Raw genomic sequence first — 17,088 nt, 5'->3', positions numbered from 1 at the left:
GTCTTTTCAGATGAATCAGTTCTTTGCATCAGGTGGCCAAAGTATTGGAGTTTCAACTTCAGCATCAGTCCTTCCAGTGAATATTCAGGACTGACTGATACTGTATTGAGAAGGGATAGGGTATAGTATAAGGCTACAGAGACAGGAGCTAAGGCCATATTTGGGTATAGCTGTAGATTAATAGATGTAGGGAAGATGTGGAATTTGTTGTCCAGTTTTTATCTTCTCAGTGTTATGGGGTGCAAATATTAGGTGAGACCCAGGTGAGACCCTTAGGTGAGACCCTTAGGAAAGAGAAGGTTTGAAAGAGTAAATACTGTCTTGTGTTCTTAAATTCTTTTACTTAAGTTAAAAATATACAAAACTTGTCCCAAGGAAAAACACAAAACTGTCCCAAGGGAAAAAATACATCTATATTCAAGGATTATTTTCTGGGCATTTGTGGAAAATTGAAATATTTGATTGAAAAACCACCTAAATGGGTCAGTCATTAACGTGACCTTGAAATATGTACTTGACCTGTGAAGTTGTTATATTTTATCAAGGGTGTAACTTTCCTTTGTGGAACTCACATAGAAAATACATAATAGTGTTAATCATTTCCTGAGTTCATCAGAAGTTAGTTGGTTATATGTCTGGTCACATGAGATTGAATTATATGCAGAAGCAACACATCCTAATCTGATCTAAAGTCATGTGGACATGACCAAAAAGGTTTTTATTTTCATTTGTTTTGAATTTGAGATTATGGATGACTTTTATAGATGTCAAGATGCAGTTCTGTGCGTGGGTCTGCTGTATTGTTTTCCCGACCGTTTTGTCTGCTCTCATTCATTCTCCTGTTCTATGTGCTCTAGTTATGCTCACCTTACTTCCTCAAATACAAGTTTGGTCTAGAACTTTACTTCCTATCTTGCTATATATCCTTTAGATAGTAAGTGAATTATCATTTAGGGAAGACTTTACTGTCTACCTTCATATCCACTGGGTTACACCAGCCTACTACACATTTTCCAAGTGCCCTGTTTTTTCTGCCCAACATCACAATTAGAGTGGAATAATTACTTGTGAAATCAATTATAAAATGTCCAATCTCCTGCTAGATCATGAGCCCTGTGAAGGTAGGGATGGTATCTATCTTAGCAACTTGCCTGACACATTGTTAGTACCAAGTACATATTTGTTCAATGGATGAACAGAAAAGAATATGCATATAAATATGAAAAATCTCCAATGTACTGGTTCTTTTGGGCCACTTCAAGATATCAAAACTGTTTCCACTCTGCATTTAGATACCTATGCAAATGTTAACCTCCTTAAAGGAGCTTTCCACTGATAACCTTATATAAAATAATATTCTTCATCATGTAATGCTTTATTCTGCTTTAGTTTCATATCACTGATGTATTTTTGGTAGGTTTTTCTCTTTCCTGAATGTTCCATGAGAGCAGGGATTTTGTCTTATCTCTAGCACCTGAAAGAGTTCATGGCTTCTGTGAAGTTTGTAACATTTTCAAATGTAAGAATTTTATACATACCTAGGTATATATAGGTATATGTTTATTTGTTATCACTTAGGTCAGTTATTATATAAAAAGATTTGCATGGGGGCACTATAAATGTGTATGTACATACTGAATTCTTTTCTAAAACCTTCAAGAAATTCATCTGAGAAATCAGAAATATAGGCAGACATTTGGGTTTAAAGCTGCATTTTTTTTAAAGCTACAAAAATTTACAGCATTTTTGTAAATGTGAAAAATTCTATTTGGCCTCCATTTCTAGAGACTAGTTTAATTAGTAATTTTAAAGTGTCACTTCAAGTTGTTTTGAGGGAATTTTTATGGAGCATGAATATGCTCATGATATTATATTAATATAATTTGTTTTGTTAACTATATATAATGTGTATTTATGCTTACATGTCCAAATGTATGTGTATGAGTACATACACACAGTAGGAAAACTAGTTGGGTATATGAATACTGACATGTGACTGAGTTGACAGTAATTGAAGTCATTAAAAATCTACAGATGTGATATACATTTAAGATACATTAATACTAAGTATTTGGTTTTGATTGGTTTTGGACTTTCCAATGTTGCTTAGTTTAGTTCAGTTCAGTCTCTCAGTTGTGTCTGACTCTGCAACCCCATGAACCACAGCACTCCAGGCCTCTCTGTCCATCACCAACTCCCAGAGTTCACCCAAACTCATGTCCATCAAGTCAGTGATGCCATCCAACCATCTCATCCTCTGTTGTCCCCTTCTCCTGTCCTCAATCTTTCCGAAAATCACAGTCTTTTCAAATGAGTCAGCTCTTCGCATCAGGTGGCCAAAGTACTGGAGTTTCAGCTTCAACATCAGTCCCTCCAATGAACACCCAGGACTGATCTCCTTTAGGATGGACTGGTTGGATCTCCTTGCAGTCCAAGGGACTCTCAACAGTCTTCTCCAACACCATAGTTCAAAAGCATCAATTCTTCGGCGCTCAGCTTTCTTTAGAGTCCAACTCTCATATCCATACATGACCACTGGAAAAACCATAGCCTTGACTAGACGGACCTTTGCTGGCAAAGTAATGTCCCTGCTTTTTAATATGCTGTCTAGGTTGGGCATAACTTTCCTTCTAAGGAGTAAGCGTCTTTTAATTTCATGGCTGCAATCACCATCTGCAGTGATTTTGGAGCCCAGAAATATAAAGTCAGCCACTATTTCTATATCTATTTGCCATGAAGTGATGGGACTGGATGCCATGATCATAATTTTCTGAATGTTGAACTTTAAGCCAACTTTTCACTCTCTTCTTTCACTTTCATCAAGAGGCTCTTTAGTTCTTCCTCTCTTTCTGCCATAAAGATGGTGTCATCTGCATGTCTGAGGTTATTGATATTTCTCCTGGCAATCTTGATTCCAGCTTGTGCTTCCTCCAGCCCAGCATTTCTCATGATGTACTCTGCATATAAGTTAAATAAGCAGGGTGACAATATACAGCCTTGACGTACTCCTTTTCCTATTTGGAACCAGTCTGTTGTTCCATGTCCAGTTCTAACTGTTGCTTCCTGACCTGCATACAGGTTTCTCAAGAGGCAGGTCAGGTGGTCTGGTATTCCCATCTCTTTCAGAATTTTCCACAGTTTATAGTGATCCACACAGTCAAAGGCCTTGGCATAGTCAATAAAGCTATTGTTGCTAAGAAATGATTTACAAAAACTTTTATTCTTTGAATTTTTAATGACATCAAGCAGCTGCTAAAGAAGATGGCTAAAGAATAACAAACAAATTCAGTAGTGAAAATTATACAGTCTATAGAAACATGAGGGAAAGCAATAGATTGGTTCAAAGTATTCTTATTGGATATTCAAATACATAATCATGTTCTATACTGTTTTTGAAAAATTTTGTACAAAAGCTTTTAAAATTACATGAATCAGTTTCTTGTGGAAAATTGATATGGTGGGTACAGATGGTATTCTAAACTTTATTGAGAGACCTGGCCTCATTTCTAACACAAATTTTTAAGTTTCCAGTGAGAATCTTAGAAGATAAATTTTCGTGAAAATGTACACACATGGAAGACACATCAGGTCTCAACTAGTGACAGAATTGTTCTGTTGGTGTTAACTATGTACTCTTTGATATCATAAACTTTACTGTAGAGATTAATGTGTTAAATTTTCTCAATCTCCATTAAGAGTATTTTAATAAAAACGAGTGTTTAACTTGAAAGGGAAAAAACACTTTTCAAAAACATGTCTAAAACAACCATTTGATTTTTAAAGATTCCTGTCACTTAAGTATCTAGGTCCAAGAATAGAGTCATGCAATTAAAGGAATATAACAGGAATTTCCTTTTGTAATATGTATCCTGCCCACACCCTACATGTATTAGAATGACTAAGACTTGTATCTTATACTGGGTATTAACACATTAGGCTTAAATGCCGAGCTAACAAGAAACCAATTTTGAACATGAAATTTTTTGAAGAGTCTTTTCTTTATATCCACAAGCAGTACACTTCTTAGCTGTCTTACTGCCATTTTTACATGATGTGCTTGCCCATTCCTTCTCCTCCCTCACTCAGTGTTTAGGAGGCCTGGATTGGAGTTGGAGTGATCAGGAAGAGCCTTAGAATAAAGTCTCAGAAGGAATCTCACATTACATGGAGTTTTGAAAAGGAAAAGTAGGAAAGATAGGAGGGCACAAATTGTTTTTATAAATGAAGAATTGACCTGCTTTTGCTGTCTCCAATGGATTTTGCATAGTTTACATTTTCCTTTGTTTCAAGGTATTTTACTTTTGTCTTTGATTTTCTTGTCCATTGGTTACTCAATAACATGTTGTTTAGTTTCTACATTTGTTTTTTCCAGTTTTCTACTTGGAGTTGCTCTTTAGTTTCATGGTTGGAAAAGATGCTTGATTTTATTTCAGTCCTCTTAAATTTACTGAGACCTAACATGTCGTCTATCCTGGAAAATGTTTCATGTGCACTTGAAAATAATGTATATTATATAGTTTTTGTATGGAAAGTTCTGTATCCATTCTATCTTGGCTAATGTGTCTTAAGGCCATTATTTCTGTATCAATTTTTTTGGTCTGGATGATCTGTTGTTCATTGTTGTGAGTATTAAAGTCACCTAGTGTTACTATATTGCTGTACATCTCTCCCTTTATGTCTATTAATATTCATGTATTTAGGTCCTCCTACATTGGGTGTATAAATATTTTTGTATTATCTTCTTCTTGGATTAACTTCTTCATTACTCTTTAATGCCCTTGTCTTCAGTTAGTCTTTCTTTTACAGTCTTTTTTGTTGAGTATGCATGTTGCTATCCCCAACTGTACGTTTTTTGCTTCCATTTGTATGGAATTTTTTCCATCACTTCACTTTCAATCTTTTTGTGTCTTTATATCTTACACTAGTCTCTTGTAGGCAGCTTATAGATAGGTCTCATTTTTTTGTCCATTCAGCTGCTCTGTCTTTTGGAGCATTTAGTTTATTTACATTAAAAATGATTGATATGTGTTGATAGATATTATTTGGGTGATTTCCACTATTTTGTCTTCCAGATTGAAGATACATTTTTCTGTATCATCTAATCTGCTATTGATTGCTTCTAGTGTATTTTTCATTTCAATTGTTGTGTTCTTCAGTTCTGATTAGTTCTTTCTTACAGTTTGTAACTTTTTGTTAATAGTCTTTTCTCTGTTTTTGTCCTGAGTTGGGTAAGCATGTTTACGTCTGTTACTTTTAACTCTTTATTAGGTAAGTTGTCTCTGTTTCATTAGACTTGGGGAGAGCGGGTTTATCTTGTTCTTTAATTTCTGCATATCTTTGAATTAAGCAGAATAGCTGCCTCTTCTGCTCTTAGGGCTTCCCTGCTGGCTCAGCTGGTAAAGAATCCGCCTGCAATGCAGGAGACCCCTGTTTGATTCCTGGGGTGGGTAGTTCCCTGGAGAAAGGATAGGCTACCCACTCCAGTGTTCTTGGGCTTCCCTGGTGGTTCAGATGGTAAAGAATCCTGCAAGGAAGGAGACCTGGGTTCGATCCCTGGGTTGGGAAGATCCTCTGGAGGAGGGCATGACAACCCACTCCAGTATTCTTGCTTGGAAAATCCCCATGGACAGAGGAGCCTGGTGAGCTACAGTCCATGGGGTCACGAAGAGTCAGACATGACTGAATGACTAAGCACATGCATGCAGCTGGTCTTAAGGGCCTGGCTTTCTTTAGGTGTGTGCCTAGTGTAGCCTCTGTGGGATGGGTGACTTGGAGAGGTGGGCTGGAATGGTCTTGGGCTGAAGGGTCTCTAGGTGCACTGTGATGGGGCTACCTTGGAAGGACCACTGGAACTTGAATGGGCACTGTGAGGTTCTGGTGTGCACTATAGGAGAGCTGACTTGGTAAGATGCCTGGAGCTGGTATGGGCCAAGGTTGTGGGGGCACTGCAGCAGCATTGGCAGGCCAGTTGAGTGCCTGGACTGTGTTTGCACCTGTGCCATCAAGGTTGGCAAGACTGCAAAAATGGCAGTCTATGGCGCCTCTGATCCCAGAGAGAGTTTCAGCTGTTCCTCAGTATCCCTATGCCTTCCATTTGGCAAATGCTCTTTGGTTAGTAAATGCATTTCCTTCATGTAGTACAGGTGCCCTTTAAACCACTGTTTATTTTCCATGGTGCCCCAGGACAGGCAGATCTGTGCGCAGGCCCCTTGGTGATGACCCTCCTTACAGCAGGTTGCCACATTGTGGGGTATGATTTTCACTGATAGCATCTTTCCTACCCATCTTCATCTGTGTGGTCTTTCTATTACTTGTTGCGCAGAAGGTGTTCAATCAGCCCTCAGTTCTTCAGGAGGAAGTGCTCCGTGTGTAGATGTAGACTTGGTGTGTCCGTGTGAGGAGATTAGTTCTGGGTCATTTTATGCTGTTGAATTGGACTGGAATCTGATTGCTGTTGTTAAATAACATTTCAGTGTCTGTAATGGTTATTGAACTATCAAAGCTTTGTCATATTCCTGGTGCTGATTTTGACACACTATATTTTTCTGGAAATTTATCTGTTTATTGATATTTCAAATTTATTGACATATTATTTTTAATTTTTATCTGTAGGAAGAGGCTATTTGCATAAAGATCAGCCAATTATGTATCATTGGAGACATGTCTATTCAAGTCCTTTGCACCTTTCAAAAACTGGGTTGTGTTCTTGTTCAGTTGTGGGAATTCTTTATATATTCTGGATATTAATGCCTTACCAGATTTCCTGTGCAAATATTTTCTCCCACTCTGTGGACTACCTTTTCAGTTCTGGTGATAGTGCCCTTTGATGCAGAGGTCTTTTAAGTATGATATACTCTAATTTATCAAATTTTGTCTGTGTTTTGGTGCCATATCCAAGAAGCCATTGAAAAATCAGTGTCCTGAAACCTATTTTTTCCTCTAAGAGGTTTACAATTTTAGTTTTTACACTTAAGTCTTTATTTCATTTTGAGTTAGTTTTTGTGTATGGTATTAGGTGAAAGTATAACTTGATTCTTTGGCATGTGAATATTCATTTTCCCCAGCATCGTTTGTTGAAAATGCTGTCCTTTCCCTGTTAAATAGTCTTTGGACTAAATAATTTGACCAAAAATGTAAGGGCTTATTTCTGGGCTGTTTCTGTTCCACTGGTCTATTTGTCTGTCTTTATCCTAGGACCACACTGACTTGATTACTTTAGTTCTGCATTAAGTTTTGTAGTTGTTTAGTATGTTTTGAAATCACAGAATGTGGGAATTTCTTTTTGGGGGTGTTTGGGTACTTGGGGTGATCATGCGCTCTTGAATGTAATTGGCTCCACTGTTGCTCTGCTGCTTAGCCGCTTCAGTTGCGTCCGGCTTTTTGTGACCCCGTGAACTGTAGCCTGCCAAGCTCCTCTGTCCATGGAATTTTCCAGACAAGAATGCTGGGGTGAGTTGCCATTTTCTCCTCCAGGGATTCTTCCTTACCCAGGGATGGAGCCCATGTCTCCTGCATTGGCGGGTGGATTCTTTACCACTGAGGCATTGGGGAAGCCCCTAAACATATTTAACTCTGAATCTTTCTTTTATTTTCATTGTCTAGCAAAGTGCCTCAAATCTAGTAGATGTTTAATGCATGTTGTTGTGAGAATTCTAAAATTTGTGAGGTCTTGGTATAATAAATTGTAAGAGCATTGTGTATTTTAAATTATATACTTAGTGTAGAAACCTTAGAGAATATATAAAGTTTTTTCATGCTCTTACCCTGGTTCATACCTATTCTTTAGGAATGTGTATTAATAATATGTGACTATCTGTCTTTACCTGTGTTAGATAATGTTTTAAAAAATGCAATGTGGAGGCAGTCTAATTACAATTGTTTGTAAGAAAAACAAACAACAGACAAAAGCTTAGGCAAATAGGACATAGAATCAGACTGAAGAGGAGATCACAAACAATAGGGTTGTTACTTTCTTCCTGTAGTTTGTCCTGAGTTCATGACATTGTAATGGAAAAATAAGAAAATTTTATTAAAAAAAAAATTTCCAGGCTGGGAGATTACTGGAAATGTTTGCTGTGTTTGTACCTTTCTGGTAAGAAAGTTGAAGGTGGGGAATGGAATGTGTGGAAAGAGGCATCCAATGGAAATATATGCTCTGTTCTGAGCAGTAGGCAGAGGGCCTCTTGGAGCTGTCAAAGGCTTTTCGTTTTATCTGTAAATTCCTGATCTTTTGGTTACAGAATTTGGCAAGACAAGCTGCTTTTTTTTTTTTAAAGTAGCTTGGGGTTGGTGCATGGGGATGACCCACTGAGATGTTATGGGGAGGGAGGTGGGAGGGGGGTTCATGCTTGGGAACACATGTAAGAATTAAAGATTTTAAAATTTAAAAAAAATTAAAAAAAAATTAAAAAAAATAAAGTAAACAAATGAACTGAAGAGATACAGTATTTTCTCTTTTCGATGTTTTACTACGAGAGTCTGCATCTCACAGTAGGAGCTGACTTCTGGAGGACAGTTGGGAGAGGGCAGGATTTTTCAGGAGGTTTGAGAAATTACATGGACACTGAAGAATTAGATGTAACTGACAGTCCAGGTCCAGGCTTTGTATGTGACAGGGGATGACCAACAGTAGCCCACAGGCAGCCCTTCTAGTTTATGCTCTTCCAAAAATGACAGTTCCTGACTACCAAGCAATTCCATGATCACATCATGAACCGTACTGTGTACTAGCAAAGAGATGCTGTTATTTAGAGGGAAGAAATAAGTTTCAGAATGAAAAAGTTCTTGGTTTGCTTGACTGTAGAAGGAAACCTTGTAAGGTTTGGGTTCATCCACAATCAGATGATGAATTAAATTTTGATCTCATTTAGTTCTTGGACTTCTTATGTTAATTTGTGTAGTATATGTATTAACATCTGGGTGTTAATTTACCAGCTCATGGCCAAAAAAGCTTTGGAGGCAGATTTAAGAACTTAAACTCTTATGTGAGGGTCTTTTAAAAAAAATTTTTTTTATTGGAGCATAATTGAGTCACAATTTTTTTTTCAGGTGTACAGCAGAGTGAATCAGTTATATGTATAGATTTATCTCCCCTTTCTAGATTCTTTTCCTATATAGGCCATTATGGAGTATTGAGTAAAGTTCCCTGTGCTATACAGGAGGTCCTTATTAGGTATCTACTTTATATGTAGTAGTATGTGTATGTCAATACCAGTTTCGCAATTTATCCATCTCGAGGCTCTTTCCTCTTAGGAAAATCAGAGAATGATAGGAAAATATATAGTGAGATATTTGGAGTACATACTTTATCATGAAGGAATATAAATTTTAAAATTTATAGCATTTCATTCATACCTATCAAACTATATGTTCTGTTAAGTGGGTGAATTAATGACTATTCTTTTCTGTGCATCTCTGAATCATGTCCTCTTGTAGTGGGTATCTGAATTACACCCATCTGTGGTAGGCCTTGCTGGATCAGGGCTAAATTGGAAACTATTTTTCTATTTAGATTGGCCAAAAGGACAGTATGAATGAGTTTTGGAAGGCTGAAGGAAAGCAGAAGGCATTTTTCTCCCAAAGTCTTTTTGTTGTCAGATAGATAGACCAACAGACGTAGAGACGCCTGGTAGCTGCCCCCTGTCCTCCCCATGTCACACCATCTAGTTTGTCTCTCTGACTAATAAAGCCATTAACAGTTACTAGCCCCAGTTCACCACCAGACAGACACTGGACTGGGGGCCAGGTGAGGCTGTAGCTACACAGACCTCTCCGTGACTTCCCCTCAGCATCCCCCTTCAGTGGCAGGGCGTGTTTGTCTACTGAGATTGACTGATCAGTGTTGCCTTCTCTGATCCATGAGCCTGCCTGTCCAGTGCACATCTTCCCCAGCCACACACAGCCTGAAGTCTAATTCCTGGAATCCTGTATCACATGTTACTCCTCAGACTGGTACATCTAATTCAGGTGTGGAGTTTTGTCCAGACTGTATCCACTTACGTATTGTACAAGCGACTCTTACTGTTTTGTGTTGTTGCTCAATTATTTTCTTAGCATTTTAAAAATAAGCATGTCTCTTATAAAGTAATAATTTTACATGCTGTTTGATGCCAAAGTTGTTTGAGTTTGTAATATAGCTTTCTTCTTGGGTGTTTCACAAAGCATTGCCAGAGGAACCAGAAGGAAAGTTTTGCTTTTAAGTGGTTCTGGCAAGGTTTTGTTTTATTGGGCTGTTGCCTAGAACATTGAAAAGTCATGTATAGTGACATAAAAAAGCTTATTAACTATATACTATAGTAAGTCTGGCATTTTAGGAGCCATGTTTGTTGTAGAGAATAGCTGTGTCTGAAATAGTTGTGTGGAGCCAATCCTTCAGGCTATGTGCCCTTCAACATTTCTGATATATTGTGGACTTCTAACAAATAAAAATTTAATCTCTGCCCTATGCATGATTTCAAAGTTTGTCATGATTTTCTGGACATTGCTATTTGTGGGCATAAATGTCTTGAGAAAGAGTTTGATATATTCAAAATATAACCTCGAGATGTAGTTTAGCATTATCTCAGCCATTAAAGGAAACATTGTCATAGGTTTTTTTTTTTTAAAGTTCATTTATCAGCTTTATTATTTATCAGTTTTATATTTATCAACTTTATCATTCCTAAAGATGACAAAAGCACTAATTAACTCAATTTCTTTTATAACTAGTGGAATTATTATTATTATTTTTAACTGAGATCATTTTGGACAGGGTTTATTTTTAGTGAAACTTAGGAGCACTGCAAAATGCCAGGATGGCCATACATGTCGTAAACCTCCCAGTAGGTAATCTGAAACAAAATAGTGGTCGTTCTCTGCTTATGATGTTCTCCAGGTTCTGTGTCAAATCATTTTCTAGGGTTCTTGGCTCCTAGTCAGGATAGAATTCCTTGAATAAATAGACAGTTATTCAGTTTGTCATTCAAAAATGATAAACTCCAAAACTTCGTTGAGAGAGAGACATGGGTAGAGAAAGAGAGATGAGATACATATGTATATATGTGTGTTTGTATAACGGGAATGAGGACCAAAACTGTGCAAAAGTGGGAAAGAAGTCAGCCCTTGAAAGAAGGGGATCAGGCTAGGGAAGACACATATTTATATACAGTGTGGTATGTGCATGCTAGGCCGCTTCCGTCGTGTCTAACTCTGTGCGACCCCACGGGCTGTAACCCGCAAGGCTTCCCTGGCCATGAGATTCTCCAGGCAAGAATGCTACAGTGGGCTGTCATGCCCTCCTTGAGGGGTTCTTCCCCACCCGGGAATCGAACCCACAGCTCCTATAGCTCCTGCGTTACTGGTGGATTCTGTACCGCTGAGCCACCGGGGAGGCCCATACAGTGTGGTACTCGGCTCTAAACCCACCCTGCACTCCATTGGTGGATCCCATAGACGTGGATGTCTCCCTTCTGCTGCGGAGTGCGCCGACGACACTGCAGGAGGAAAAGGCCTTTCTTCTTGAGTCTGGTGCACTTTCCTTCCTGCTAGATACACAGCTGCCATCTGAGTGTGTGTGGAGCTCAGTGCCCCTCACTCTTGAACGAGTTTTTGATGCGAGTTCTGGCCTGCCATTCTCTGCCTGCTGATAGGCTGGTGGAGGATTTCCTGCTTGCAGTCCTGGACCGCACTTGTGTGCATGCCAATGTTGGTTGCTTGGCATTCCAGCAGGAGGATTTGGGCTTGTCAGTCCCTGTCTGCAGTTCCTTGCTCATCAATCTCAGGCTCCCGGCCATCCAGAGGGGCTCTTAGCTTGCCAGTCCTCCTTGCTCATAGTTTCTGAAATGCCAGTCTTAGCTTGTTGACTGTGTACCGTCTCTGGCCCAGGTCAAGAGGCTAAACTCCTCCACCATCTAGTGGGCCACAGCCATACTTTCTCCAGGGAGATTGGAATCTCAGCCTTGGATTGAGGCCCTACCCTGTCTTTTTTCCAAGTTGTTCCTTCTTTGGGTGTGTTCCCTCAGAGTTGGCATGTTTTATAGAGTTCTGTCTTACTCATTTGTAGTATAACAATTGTACATAGTTAATAATACTATATGTTAAATCTCTCCTGTTGAAATGTTTATGTAGTTGACAACTCCCGACTGATACATGAAGTGCTTCTGCCTGAGTAACTTCTTGGTCTCTGAGATGGTCAGGCTGAGAACTTTTTTTTTTTTGGTCCTGAGAAATTAGATGGTGAAGTTTGGGTTGCTAAGGAAGTTGGCCATTGAAAGGGCTATTCCAAAATGCTGGGAGCCGCAGAGGAGGCAGGCCTGAAACATGTGTATGAAATCTCCTCAAGCCTTTGCCGGCTTCCAGACTGTGCATTGTGCGGTATTCACAGTATTCTAAGAGTCCCAGGGGAAAACATCAGCTGGAAGCCTGAAGGGCATGAACAGAGAGACCTCAGCTGCTCACTCTAAGGAAGACAGGATTTGGAGTCAGAGTCTTGGCATGCTAAAGGGAATTGAAACGCCTCTGGCTTCTCATCAGTGTTCTAGGAGGACTACCTTTTAGAAGTACATTTTCCCAGGAAACACCACAGAGAACAGTAATGTATAGTTTGTATAAAATACATCCTCTACAGTGTCTAGTATGTGTTTCAAGCCATTAAACAATTAAAAAGGGAAAAGTGACTCAGGTTAGGAAAAGTTTAAAGAAAAAGACCCCAAGATGGGAAAGCAGTATGACTTTAAAATAAGCATGACAAATATGTTGAAGAATCTATAAGACGTGGTTTGACATACAGAGTTCATAGAATGGGTGAGTGAGGAGTTTCAAGACAAATATGGAAAGGGTTGAAAACTCAAATGAACATTTGAGAACTGAAATATACCTAGATTTAAAAAGCCTGTAATGGATTTACAGACTGTGATCAACAGTGAATTGAAGAGTGAGACCGTGAACTTGAAGCTAGCCTGGGTTCCAGGAGATCAAGGTGGAAGCTGCTGGTCTTGCGACAGCCTGTGCCCAGGTCTGAAGCACCGTCACTTCCGTTGTTGTCTGTAGGTCAGAACAGTTAGAGTCCAGCTCGTGTATTTAAGGAGAGGGAAAACAATGCCACCCTACCCCTAGGAATTTGTGTCTGTCTTTAATCTACCACAGTCGTCATGTTGTAAAAGTAAAAAGTGTGGAATCTCCCAGGCCTAAGTTTACATTCAGTCATTTGCTCTACTTTTCTGAGTGTTGGTAATTTTGACCATGAAAAGGGAAAATATCTTTGTTGGATTGTTCAGAAGAAATAACTGGAAACAGCAGTGATTAGTGGAAGTTACACCTTGTTGTGAATCCATTGTTGGCTTCAGTTTGTTACTCCCTAGTAAAGTGTTCCCGTGTAAAAACTTACTGTTGTTCAGTAACTAAGTTGTGTCTGATTCTTTGTGACCCCCTGGACTGCAGTATACCAGGCTTCCCTGTCCTTTACTTGTAAAAAACTTGTTGTTAATTCTTTAAACTTAAGTTCTTTAACTTTCATAATGTTAAGATTTGGAAGTAACCTAGAATTTTTTCCCTGAAATTCTGTTGTTGTTTAGATTATATTTTGTTATTTGAGGTTGGATGGGGTATATAAGGGGCTTCCCTGGTGGCTCAGATGGTAAAGCGTCTGCCTGCAGTGCAGGAGACCCAGGTTCAATCCCTGGGTCGGGAAGATCCCCTGGTGAAGGAAATGGCAACCCACTCCAGTACTCTTGCCTGGAAAATTCCACGGACAGAGGAGCCCTGTAGGCTACAGTCCATGGGGTCGCAGATTTGGACACGACTGAGCGACTTCACTTCTGGGGTATGTAAATTGTCAAGTCAGCAAGATGTATAGAGGTTGACAAGATCATCCAGTGGAAGTTTGCTTGGTTTCATGAACATAAATGGGCCTGGGATGTTAATGCAGCCCAAGCAGACTGAGCTGATGGAACGATGGAGTTCAAATATGAGGAGTTAGTGGTAAATGCATTTACCAGACGAATCACCACAGGGATATTTTATGTTGCGTTAGAAAAGAAACCGTTGCTTTGAAAGAGATTTCAGGCTTAAGTTAGTAGGGGGAAAAAACAAGTTTGTTTCAATGGGGAAAATTACTGGTCTTTGTATGCAAAGCTCCAATAATAATTGATCTTTTAGCTTATAGAACTGAAACAGATTTAATCACATCACATTTCTGTTCAATGACACATTTCTTCTTTTAAAATTTCTGCATAACAGTTAGATGTTAGAATGTACTCACTGAACAAGTGATGAATCGTATTACTTGGGTTGGAGCTACTTGCCCTTGGCTTCGACACTTCTCATCTGGGTGTCTGTTGGTCTAAGCATCCACTTTAAGCAGGTGTTCATATCTGTTCCTTACAGCTGTGTGAGCTGGAAGTGTGTTTTGAATGGAAATTGATCTGGCAGATGTGTATGTGTCTTTAAGGCCATTTGGTCCTTTGAAACTGATTTAAAATGTCCTCCTTGGCTTCCCTTGTAGCCCAGCTGGTAAAGAATCTGCCTGCAATGTGGGAGACCTGGGTTCGATCCCTGAGTTGGGAAGATCCCTGGAGAAGGGAAAGGCTATCCATTCCAGTATTCTGGGCTGGAGAATTCCATGGATTGTATAGTCCATGGGGTTGCTAAGAGTTGGACATGACTGAGTGACTTTCACTTTCCTTGGCCTCATCCTAGGACTTTGGTCAAATTCACATTGGAGTTTTTATTCACACAGAGGGAAAGGGAAACTAGTTAACTGAGTAGTCTGTGGAAAGCAGCATAACTGGTAGGTGATCTTCCCGTTTGGTAGTTAAGAAGTCAAGGTACTTAAAAGCGCCCATATGTATGAAACAGCAAAAACAAGATAAAAATTACAGCCTGATTACCTGTTAGGTTTCCTGAAACTGATTCTTTAAACAGTGGTGTGCTATATTCTAATTCATTTTGATAATTAATTGCCCATAAAAAAGTGTAATTTCTTTTGCAAGTACCTTTTAATAAGGTCTGATAACCTAGGAGGAAAAGATTAGAGACTATGTCCTTAGCTCAGTCGTGAATATATTCAGCAGTCAGTTTTTATTAGCATGTTGTCTCTTTACCTGTGTGGTTTTCATCTTTTCAGTTTCACTTTGAGATTTGGTTCTAATATTGAATAGGTTTTAGATATATATGCCACAGGAGAATGAGTATATTTGAAATGAAAGTGAAAGTCACTCAGTCGTATTCGACTCTTTGAGACTCCGTGGTCTATACGTGGAATTCTCCAAGCCAGAATACTGGAGTGGGCAGCCTTTCCTTTCTTCAGGGAATCTTCCCAACCCAGGGATAGAACCCAGGTCTCCTGAATTGTAGGCAGATCCATTACCAGCTGAGTCACAAGGGAAGCCCAGGAATACTGGGGTGGATAACCTGTCCTTTCTCCAGGGGATCTTGCCGACCCAGGAATCGAACCCAGGTCTCCTTCATTGCAGGCAGATTCTTTACCAACAGAGCTATCAGGGAATCCCATATTTGAAATAGAAGCAATAAATAGGATGTTAGTATCTGATGGCTGTAATTCAGTGGGAAGGTTCAGGAAACATTCTATTAAACATAAGGGTTTAATGACACTAAGTTCCTTTTTTGGAAACACGCCCTTAACCATTATTGTCTTAGGATAATAAGAAAGCTTCAAGGAAAAACTGTATATTTTCCATTTCTAAGAAAAACTAAAAAGTCTACAATACTTTGGCTAGACTTATTTTTTTTCCCTTTTCCTTAAAGTAATCTCAAGTTCCCTTGTAAATTTTTTAAAAAATAGTAAATGTCCAAAGCTTCCTTAGGCTGACAAAGATAGGATAAATCCTTTCATACAGACTGTGTGTTCCCTATCACAAAGTAAGTGGAATTAGGAGTTTCAGGAAGTCACAGACTTGTTGTCATTAGAAGTAGGGTAGTCTACTTCATACCTGAGTCTGATGGATTGTGGAAAGCATAAATGGCCTTTGTTTTCAACCATAGTACAAATCACCATGTTATGTCATGTCTTTGTGGTATAAAAAACAGTATAAAATTATGTAAAAAAAATGAACTGTGCGTTGAGTGCTGCATTTTAAATAAATTTCACTTTTGATACTTACCATGGCTTTCTTGATCCAGATAAAGGAATTTACTAAATTCAGTATATTCCTAAAACAAATATTCTTGCAATGATACTTTATTTTCCAAGAAGATATTGTCACTATCAAATCTGGAAGTAATAATATTTTCAGTAAGACTTTTTGTAAAAACTGAATTTCCCTAAAATTTTTTCTTATCTAATTTAAACAATAAATAGTTAAATTTACTTTGCTGGTATAACTGCTTGCTTTCACTTTATGGAAAATGAAACAGTATGATCATTTAAAATGGTACCAAAGCTTGGTAGCACTCTGTTCAGTTTGTACCTAGGTAAAGTATGTCCTAATAGGGCAGCAACAGTGAAAGTAAATCTGGAAACACCAATTCGAGTTTGTAGCTTATTTTTTATAATTCACGTTCATAAGTGCTAGAAAAGAAAAAGCACAAGGATATACATATTGATACTGTTGTTAGCAGACTGGAGCCAACTTAGAACGGACACCATCAAAGTAATGAGGAGCCATAGAACTTTAAAATTAGACCGATTGGGTTTCATTCTTGGTTCTCACAGTCATTAATGGTGAGACTGTAAGCAAGTAATTCAACCTGTCACTCTCAATTCCTTATTGGTTAAATAGGGCTAAAAATATTATCTATGGCGAAGGATCAGTGGGAGGTTTGGATGAGCCCGCACATGTAAAGTTACTAATACAGTGCCTGATGTTTGTTACAAATGTTTGTCTACTGTTACTTGGTGCAAATATTCCCCCCAAGACCCCATAGCATGCAAAAACAGTCATTCTCACTTGAATGGATTGCAAGTTGGCTGAGTGTTGGTTGATATAAACTAGGCTTGACTGGATGGCTCTAGCTATGGTTGATCTTGTTCTGATTGTAATCTGTAATTGTCTACTTGGTCTGGTTTATGTGTCTGCTACCTTTCAGTTCAGTCACTCAGATGTGTCTGACTCTTTGTGACCCCCTGGGCTGCAGTATGCCAGGCTTCCTTGT

At 38.8% G+C, this 17,088-nt stretch overlaps 1 protein-coding gene and 1 non-coding gene across 4 annotated transcripts in view; both read left to right on the top strand.

Moving 5' to 3' along the window:
* The window catches only part of CRPPA (CDP-L-ribitol pyrophosphorylase A), a 373,738-nt gene that overhangs the window by 52,104 nt on the left and 304,546 nt on the right, over window positions 1-17,088 (top strand). The gene's annotated exons all lie outside the window — the stretch shown is intronic.
* TRNAC-GCA (transfer RNA cysteine (anticodon GCA)) lies at window positions 13,595-13,666 on the top strand. Its single transcript has one exon. It is a non-coding gene; the product is annotated as a tRNA-Cys (tRNA).

This window comes from Capricornis sumatraensis, chromosome 5 (assembly GCF_032405125.1).
Source record: "Capricornis sumatraensis isolate serow.1 chromosome 5, serow.2, whole genome shotgun sequence".
Taxonomy (NCBI): domain Eukaryota; kingdom Metazoa; phylum Chordata; class Mammalia; order Artiodactyla; family Bovidae; genus Capricornis; species Capricornis sumatraensis.
Note: the sequence above shows the minus strand (reverse complement) of the source record. Positions and strands in the feature narration are given on the sequence as shown.